General features: G+C 35.7%; 1 long non-coding RNA gene across 1 annotated transcript; it reads right to left on the bottom strand.

Annotated features, from left to right (window-relative positions):
* Nucleotides 1-970: 970 nt before the first annotated feature.
* On the bottom strand, nt 971-6,323 carry LOC117243055. Its single transcript, XR_004495381.1, has 3 exons — nt 6,023-6,323; nt 1,266-1,337; nt 971-1,187 (listed from the first exon to the last, which is right to left on the bottom strand). It is a non-coding gene; the product is annotated as an uncharacterized LOC117243055 (long non-coding RNA).
* Nucleotides 6,324-9,096: the final 2,773 nt, after the last annotated feature.

Raw genomic sequence — 9,096 nt, 5'->3', positions numbered from 1 at the left:
CGATAGCCCAAACGCTCAAAGTAATTAACACCGCAACGACCTGAGTAATTGCATACAGAAATTCTATCATCAAACACAAATATGTAAACACACACTAAACGCACAATAATCTAGAAACAAAACCTTCAATACTATGTTGTCACACTACAAGATATATATGTATATATGAAATCAAATGATTGACACATAACCTCAAATACACAACACTATATCACTAAAGAATCTGAATGAAAATCACTTTGCCAGAAATATATACATATATACGCGTGCGTGTGTGTGTTCTATCTTATTAAAAGAAATTAATATAAAATAAATAATTAACATTTCATTTCGTATGAACACTATATGGGCAAGAGAGATATGCATATAAATACGTATATATATATATATATATATATATATATATATATGTATGTATGTGTGAGTGCATATGTTTTATATTATCGAATACTCTATGAAATAAGCTACTCGAAACAATAAATAATGCAATCGAAGAATTACAAAACATTAGCTATACTGAAGTGACACACAACATAAACATATATATATACGTATATTCACACGAGTTATACTATTTAATAATATTAATAAATAAATGTTCTAATTGCGGTAGAATAAGGAAAAACGAGCGACAGACGAAAATTACTTCGATATCAAACAAAACTAAAGACCCGTCACTAAAAACTTTACTGATGACATTTATGAGCGGCCATGTTGGATTTACACGCGTCATGGCGACAGGAATATTAGGGATTAATGGAAGTCAGGCGCGAGAAACAAATCATGAAAACACATTGTTAACACTTTTCTTTAATAAATTTTATGGGCAACTACAAATATAAAAATATATATATATATTTAAATAAAAGGGGGGAAATATAAAATTAAAAAATTAACAAATGTAAAATAGATAACCTAACACTATCAGACTAAAAAAAAATATATATATATATATATATACACATATTGAACACAAAATTAATAATAATAAGGAACATCAAAACAGCGAACCAACAAAATTGAGGCAGCTACAATAAATCAAAATCGAAGCAAGGAGCTCCGGGATAAAGTTCGCTGAACTCACACATACACCAATAGCGCACAACAGGGGAAATTCCCTTTCTCCCAGAAGCATGGTGACGAAGATGCGCCTCCAAAACCTCTTCGGAATCCCTCTTTCGCTTGGGCTGGAAACAACACGGTATATTTTAAATAAAACGAAGCAGGACGAACCAAACGAACTAAAAATAAGACTAAATACGTACCAGGGAAGTCTGGAAAGGAACCTCTGATAGAAACGACTCAGCAAACATGGTTCGAACGTCGATCACCGAAGCCTAAGGAAATAGCAAAAAAGGGAAAAACAATCTGTTAAGGAAATTCGAGGATTTGGGAATACAAATAATTGACTATATTTCCCTCTGAACAGTTATACATCTATCTTACACTCTGAAGAACGTCTTGCACGCACGCTTGTCGCCAACCGACTATCCTAGATTCTGCTAACATCTAGCAACAGTCTTTTGTCTCCACTAAGCCTTGACGCCCTCTGGCCCTTACACACACACTCTCATGTACAGTGTAAATGTATCACTTCCCTAACACGCCTCCTTACATTTATACTGTACACTTAATTTTATTTACATACTTGTCGAATTAACAAAATATTTAACATTTATCGCTTTATTTACATTTCTCTTATTTTACATTCATCCATGACCTAAACCTTTCAAATTTCTCTCTACACAGTGCCTTCGTAAAAATATCCGCAGTGTTTTCTTCTGTACTTACTTTTATTATGTTTATCTTATTTTCCTTTACGTACTCGTGAACGTAGTGGTAATGAACTTCGATGTGTTTAGAATTTTTTGTAAAAGTTCCGTATTTTGCTATACTCATTACTCCAGAGTTATCCTCATAGATTTTTACAGGGTTATCGTCTACATTTACATCGAAGATTTTCATTAGTTCTCTGATAGTCATTACTTCGCTCACCACTTCCGATAGAGCAACATACTCTGCATACGTCGAGGCTTTTGTCACACACCTTTGTTTTTTAGACTTCCATCCAATTACATTTCCATACAATCTAATTACATACCCAGAAGTCGATTTCCTATCTATATGATCTCCTGCCCAATCAGCGTCCACATAACAATCTATCGTTTCGCACTTTTCATTTCTTTTATAATGTAGCCCTAAATCTCTAGTCCGGTACAAATATTTCAATATTCGCAAGGCATATTTAAAATGTGTCTCGTTACAACAATCTTGAAATCTACTCAGATAATTCACACTATAACTTATATCGGGTCTGGTATTTACACTAATATACAGCAATGCGCCAATTAAATTCTTGTATCCAATGTCCTCTCTATTTATCTCAGCTTTTTCAATTTTTAAGTTGGTCTCCATAGGTGTACAGTACAATTTGCTGTTATGTAATTTATATTTGTTTGCTAATGATTCTATGTATTTCTTTTGGCTTAATCTCATTTCATTTTTTAAATAATCATACTCTATATTTATTCCAAGATATTCTTTTACTTCACCTAAATCTTTCATTTCAAATTTATCAGTTAATAATTTTTTTACACTTTGTATCTTCCCTTTGTTTTTACTACAAATCAACAAATCGTCTATGTATATTAACAAATAAACAACATTTTCTCCCTCTCCATAAGTATATAGGCATAGCTCTATATTGTTCTTCTTAAAACCTAATCTCGTCACATACTTATCAAAACACTCATACCAGTCCCTCGGACTTTCTTTTAACCCATAAAGCGCTTTCGATAATTTACAAACTCTATTCGTTCACCATTCGTTCACCATCGTACTTCACCATTTAAAAAGGCAGTTTCTACATCCATTTGCTCAATTATTAATCCATTTTGACAACAATATGATAGCAATATCTTAAAGGTCTGATTACTCGCCACTGGAGAATATATGTCATCGGCTACGTTTCTTTGTTGAAATCCCCTTACCACTAATCTAGCCTTATACCTGTCCTCTGATTTTTTCGTGTAAACCCATTTTACATCTAATACTTCTTTGCCTTTTACCCTTTCTACCAATTTCCAAGTTTTATTCTTATAGAGACATTCTATTTCCTTATCCATAGCCTGTTTCCAAACTTCATTATTTTCGCAACCAATCGCCTCCTCAAATGTACGAGGGATATCTACTTTACAATAATTTGCATGAATTTCGCAAATATTTTCCTTTTCTGGATACCTTACTGGAGTTTTCTTAATACGTGTAGATCTCCTAGGAGTGTTTGAGCTTTCAATACTACTATTATTTTCATCTTTCCTACCTTCTAACTCTTCCTTATCCATACCGACCAATGAATAGTTATCTTCGCTATCATTTCTATCTGCCTCTGATGAATTTTCCTCAAAACCGATACATTTAGTGTCTGTCTCTATGACCTCTACATGTCTAGCTATTGTTATTTTCCCACCTAATAAGACTCTGTATCCTACTTCACTATATCCTAATAGAATTCCCATATCTGCCTTCTTGTCCCATTTGGAAACTCTTTTTTGTTCTGGCCTTCTTACAAAAACTTTACTTCCATATAGATGTAGATTTTTAACACTTGGTTTTTTCCCGAAGAATATTTCAAAAGGTGTCTTTCTTTCTATAGTATTCGCTAATATTCGATTTTTCAAGTATGCCGCTGTACAAACTATTTCCGGCCAGTACCTTTTATGTACTTTCGCTTCCGCTAACAAGCAACGCGCCATGTCCATCACTGTTCTATTATACCTTTCCGCTGTCCCGTTTAATTCATGTACGTATGTTGGGCAATTATTTATTCTTATACCTTTATCCCTAGCAAATTTATAAATTCGATTATTTAAATATTCTTTACCATTATCGCATCTTAATATTTTTAACCTCTTGCCCGTTAAATTTTCGGCTTCATTTACGAACTGTACGAAAGAATCAAAGACCTCATCTTTTGATTTTATACAATAGATCCTAGCTATTTTACTATAATCATCGATAAATGAAATGAAATATTTTTCTCCATTGAATCCGGTAGTCTTAAAGGGACCACATACGTCCGTATGAATAATTTCCATTATTTCCTTAGCCTTAGTTCGATTATTTTTGAAAGGTAAGTTATGCATTTTGCTTTCTATACATACCCTACATTTCAAAAATTCCTTTTCAAATTCATTCGGTATGCCAGTCACTAGCTGCTCTTTACCCAAAATCTCTAAATATTTAAAATTTACGTGTCCTAGCATCCTATGCCATCTTTCCTTTTTACTCATACCACTACGTTCGGCGCTGTTTACTAAGTGCTTCTTCCCTTTCAATATATTTTTTATTCTATATGTCCCATTCTCTTTGAACGCTACAGCTGTAAGTATATTATCCTCATCTATTACTTTCGCAATATTTCCTTTGGAAATAACCGTATTCTTATTGTCTGTTAGTTTACCTAAACTAATCAAATTTGCGGACATTTCTTTCGCGTAAAATACTTTCCTCATATTTATCTCATTTTGTTTTCCGAATGCTTCAAAATAACTTATAACATTCCCAACTTTTGTCGCTTTTATCGGTCTATTATCGCCTAAATATATATTTACCGGTTCTTTTAGGTCGATGGATTTATCGAAATAATTTATATTATTAATTATGTGATCGGTACAACCGCTATCTAATAGCCACACTATTTCGTTCTTACTTATTTCATTCGTCTCACTGCTGTTTGCTGCGTGCGCCGTTGCTGTCCATATGCCTGCTCTTGAGTTTCCATGCTCGCCCGTGCCGGTTGTTGATTGACGATGAAAGTTTCCACGTCCTCTGCTCGTATTGCCTTTGTTCCCTCTTCCTCTGTTTCGACCACGTGTTGGCCCATGCCAATAGCCGTTACTGCTTCCCGCTTGGACGCCATTTTGACACTCTCTCGCAAAGTGTCCTAATCTTCCACATCTGAAGCATCCTTCCTTTTTTGCAGAAAAGGCGTTGGTTTGCCTTTCTCCTCGATTGGATTTATTTTTCTTCTCTGCTATCTCTATTTTATTTTTTACATACGCTACCGTTTGATCCTCTTCTTTCAATGCGTCTATTATGTCCGCTATGTAGCTGTATTCTTCGGGTAACGTATTCAGCATGTAATTCAGCTTTTCCCTCTCACTTACTTGTGCGCCCGCACTTTTTAATTCATTGATTAATTTTTCAAAGTCGTTAAAGAATGATGCTGAATCACTGTAGTTCTCCAGTCTTATGTTTTCCAATCTCCTTCTGCATACGATCTGCAGTGTCGTCGACTCTTTCAAGTACATTTCATCGAACCTTTTTATTATATCATACGCCGTTTTTCCTTCCCTAACATACTTCAATTGTCTGTTCGATATTGCACTATAAATTATATTAATTGCCTTCAAGTCCTTCTTGTCCCAGTCTTCATCGTCTCTTTCGTTCTTCATTCTAGTTGTAACAACCTCGCATTCCTTATATTTGAGAAACATCGTGATTCTTTGCTTCCACATTCCATAATCCTCACCATCGAATATAGGTATCATGATTTCCGATCTCTCCATTTTAATTGATTCTTCCTTTTTTTCTTTTCTTACTCAAGCGTTCCTACGTGCTCGAAGTATATTTCTTTTTTTTTCTCTGAAAGTTTTTTTTTCTTTACTGAAAACTCACTCGCAAGATCGTAACCACGCACTAAATATCTTGCAAAACTAGTAACCACGCTCTGCTACCATGTTAAGGAAATTCGAGGATTTGGGAATACAAATAATTGACTATATTTCCCTCTGAACAGTTATACATCTATCTTACACTCTGAAGAACGTCTTGCACGCACGCTTGTCGCCAACCGACTATCCTAGATTCTGCTAACATCTGGCAACAGACTTTTGTCTCCACTAAGCCTTGACGCCCTCTGGCCCTTACACACACACTCTCATGTACAGTATAAATGTATCACTTCCCTAACACAATCAAAATCACAAAACAATCTTAATATGCAAACATCCAAACTTACGCAAAACAATTCGAAGGAGGAGGTCTTTGTTATGGGAGAGCAGCGGAGTTGCGCGTGTTGCCCGAGCAAACTTTAAAATAATAATGATGCTGCAGCCACCAGCCCTTCCACGCGCCGAAGAAACACCGGTAATTCCCACGGTACAGCACGTGGAAGTTTCTCGCGGAACGGACTAGATCAGCGTGGAATGCTTCAAATCTCCTAGACGCTAGCTCAGCGGAAACACAGGACTGATAAAAAACTAAGTCGAAATATGGAATTTACATTTTGTCACGTACGATTCCAAGAAGCCCAAACTGCAACATCCAGATTCCCACGGAAGCGTACCCCCAGCGGACCACCACCCCGTGGGGGATGGCATTATAAATAAGCGATGCAACATAGCGCGGCGTTCATTATTCGTGCATTATTCGTTCTTTAATTCTTTATTCGTTCTTCAGTTCATTATTCGTGCATTATTCGTTCTTTAATTCTTTGTTCATTATTAGTTCATTATTCGTGCATTATTCGTTCTTTAATTCTTTATTCGTTCTTCAGTTTATTATTCGTTCATTAGTTTGCGATCGTTTGTTACTACGGCTCATTATTCTTTGCGTCTAGAAATTTGTATAAGTATTTTGCGTTTCGGGGTCTTTAGTTTTTCGATAAAGAGAAGAGAGTCGCGATTAAATAAAGTAAAATTTTAAGTCTTCATTACGATATCAATTCAGTTAGCAAGTCACACAATTTGTATCGAAATAGTTTAATAAAGTAAAGGTTGATAGAAAACTATATTCGAGATTAAATAATAAACCCAACAACCTTCGACGATCACCGGGACAGCTGGAGTGATGGCACCAGATAGCACCTTTTCCTCAAGGTAAGCAAATTAAATTTAAAAAAACTTTCTTCTTCTCTGGCAATCTCGTTGTCCTCGAGAATTGAATCAAAACCTCCTATCATCGATTTCATTTACGGTTTTAAAGATAGAAATATTGCTTAAATTTTAAACAAAGGAGTTGTCCGTTGTGTCGGCTTGTGCGAACGGTGTTTTCAGCTACTGAAACACCCACTGATCTTCGCATTCCTCCTCCCATTGTTGGTAAAATATTACCCATCTTTGGGCAAGGCTTGCGAAATCACACAAGTCCCGCTCAGAAAGGACTAATAAATATACCGTCGGGGTCAATTGAAAATCAAGAACGATACCGGTATTGCTATTAACCGATATTCTTGCCATTCTTGCATGCGATTATAAGAAAGATATAACAAAACAATCCCCCCTTCGGGAAATTAACCAAAAGATCGTTCGCTGTGTCGGCTCGTGCAAACGGTGTTTTCGATTATCGAGAACACCCATCGATCTTCGCCTTCCTCCTCCCACTGTTGGTAAATTATTACCCGTCTTTGGGCAAGGCTGGCGAAATCACACGAGTCCCACACAGAGAGGATCGTTAGAATTATCCTCGATAGCTAAACTCAAAAGGCAAGAAAATCGTGGCGACAGAATCCATCGGGGTAAATGAATTGAGTTTCGGTCTTAACAGTGAAATTAAAAGAGAAGAGGAAGTCAAACGAAAAAATAAATTTATATAAAACAACAAACAATCTCACATTCCTATCTAATCCAGCAACGCTAAAATATATATATCTAGCTAATCAAATATATATATATAATAACCTAACCCATTTCACATTCAAGTAAAAATCCGTTCGACGAGGAAAAATATTTATTGTACCCAGCTTTAATCCTCTCCCGCGCTAGTATCCCTGCGCATAGCAGGTTAGCCGAAAAGTGAAATTCGTTTACCAGTTGCATTAAGCGTCAGTTAACGCTACCCATTAAACGCAAAAGAAAATAATAAAAAATAAAATATTTTGAAATAGTCTTTGGACTATTTCTGGTGGCAGCAACTACCGTATTAATTAATAACCTAAATCGGAATTAAATACACAATAATATCATTTTAATTTATTTCCTTTCCGATTAAATTCAAAACTCAAACTCAACTATAAAAAAAAAAAAAAAAAAAAAAAAGAAAGAAATTTTCAGTAAAATTCAACCTTAGATTTGATCGATTTAAACAAACAAATTGATACGTAACAGATTAGTAGTTATAAATTTTTGGTGGCAGCGGTGGGATACGCTCCACGGAGAATTAAAGTTGGTTTAAACGGTTCGATTCGCTCCACAAAGGATTAAAGTTGTTACGATTATCGATAAAATATATACCTAAGAAATAATGTCGACTAAATTAGAATCGTTGGACAAGGACATGATCTTGATGTTATCGGAAAAACTTAAAGCATGGGATGCGAATTTTCGCGACATGAGTACAACAATGAATAAATTACAAGACGATGTGCGTTCACTGAAAATAAAAAAAGAAAGCAAGACACCCGTATCATCGCCGATAATTTCCCAAGCGACAATACCGATAGAAGTTAATCCCCAATCAATTAAGTTAAAAGATGCCATAGAGACAGTACCAGTGTTCGACGGATATCGACCCTCGGTATTTCGATTTTTAAGAGCATGCGAGCGCGCACAAAACATGGTTCCTAAGCATCAAGAATCTCAGTTAGTAAAATTATTAACGAACAAACTTCGCGGACACGCATTTCTCGCCATAGAAGACACAGAAATAATAAGTTTAAACGATTTCGGGAATAAATTAAAAGATATGTTCGGTCCGGGAAAAACGATTAACGAATATAAAGGGGAATTAGCTACAATATTTCAACGACCGGGAGAAGATATTTTGGACTACGTAGATCGCGTCAAAGATCTCAGACTGGCGATAATGAACGGGGAAAAATGTGAGTACGGCACCGTATTTCAAGATAGGATAGATCGAGACACGAGGGAAGCTTTCGTTAAGGGGCTCCCAAACGAGGTGTATTTACGAGTAAAGATAGCAGGATACCAATCCTTGGACGATGCGTACCGCCAAGCCGTGAAAGCAACACGAGAATTAAAACAAGTGAAAAATAGAATTCGATACCGACATCCGACACCTTCGGATAATTATAACCAAAACAACGTTCATCCACCATACAATAGTATTTATACTGTAAACAACCGCCAGAATTGG

Source organism: Bombus vosnesenskii, unplaced genomic scaffold (assembly GCF_011952255.1).
Source record: "Bombus vosnesenskii isolate JDL3184/JDL3185 unplaced genomic scaffold, Bvos_JDL3184-5_v1.1 scf7180000013265, whole genome shotgun sequence".
NCBI classification, from domain to species: Eukaryota; Metazoa; Arthropoda; class Insecta; order Hymenoptera; family Apidae; genus Bombus; species Bombus vosnesenskii.
This window is presented reverse-complemented; position numbering and strand designations above follow the sequence as displayed.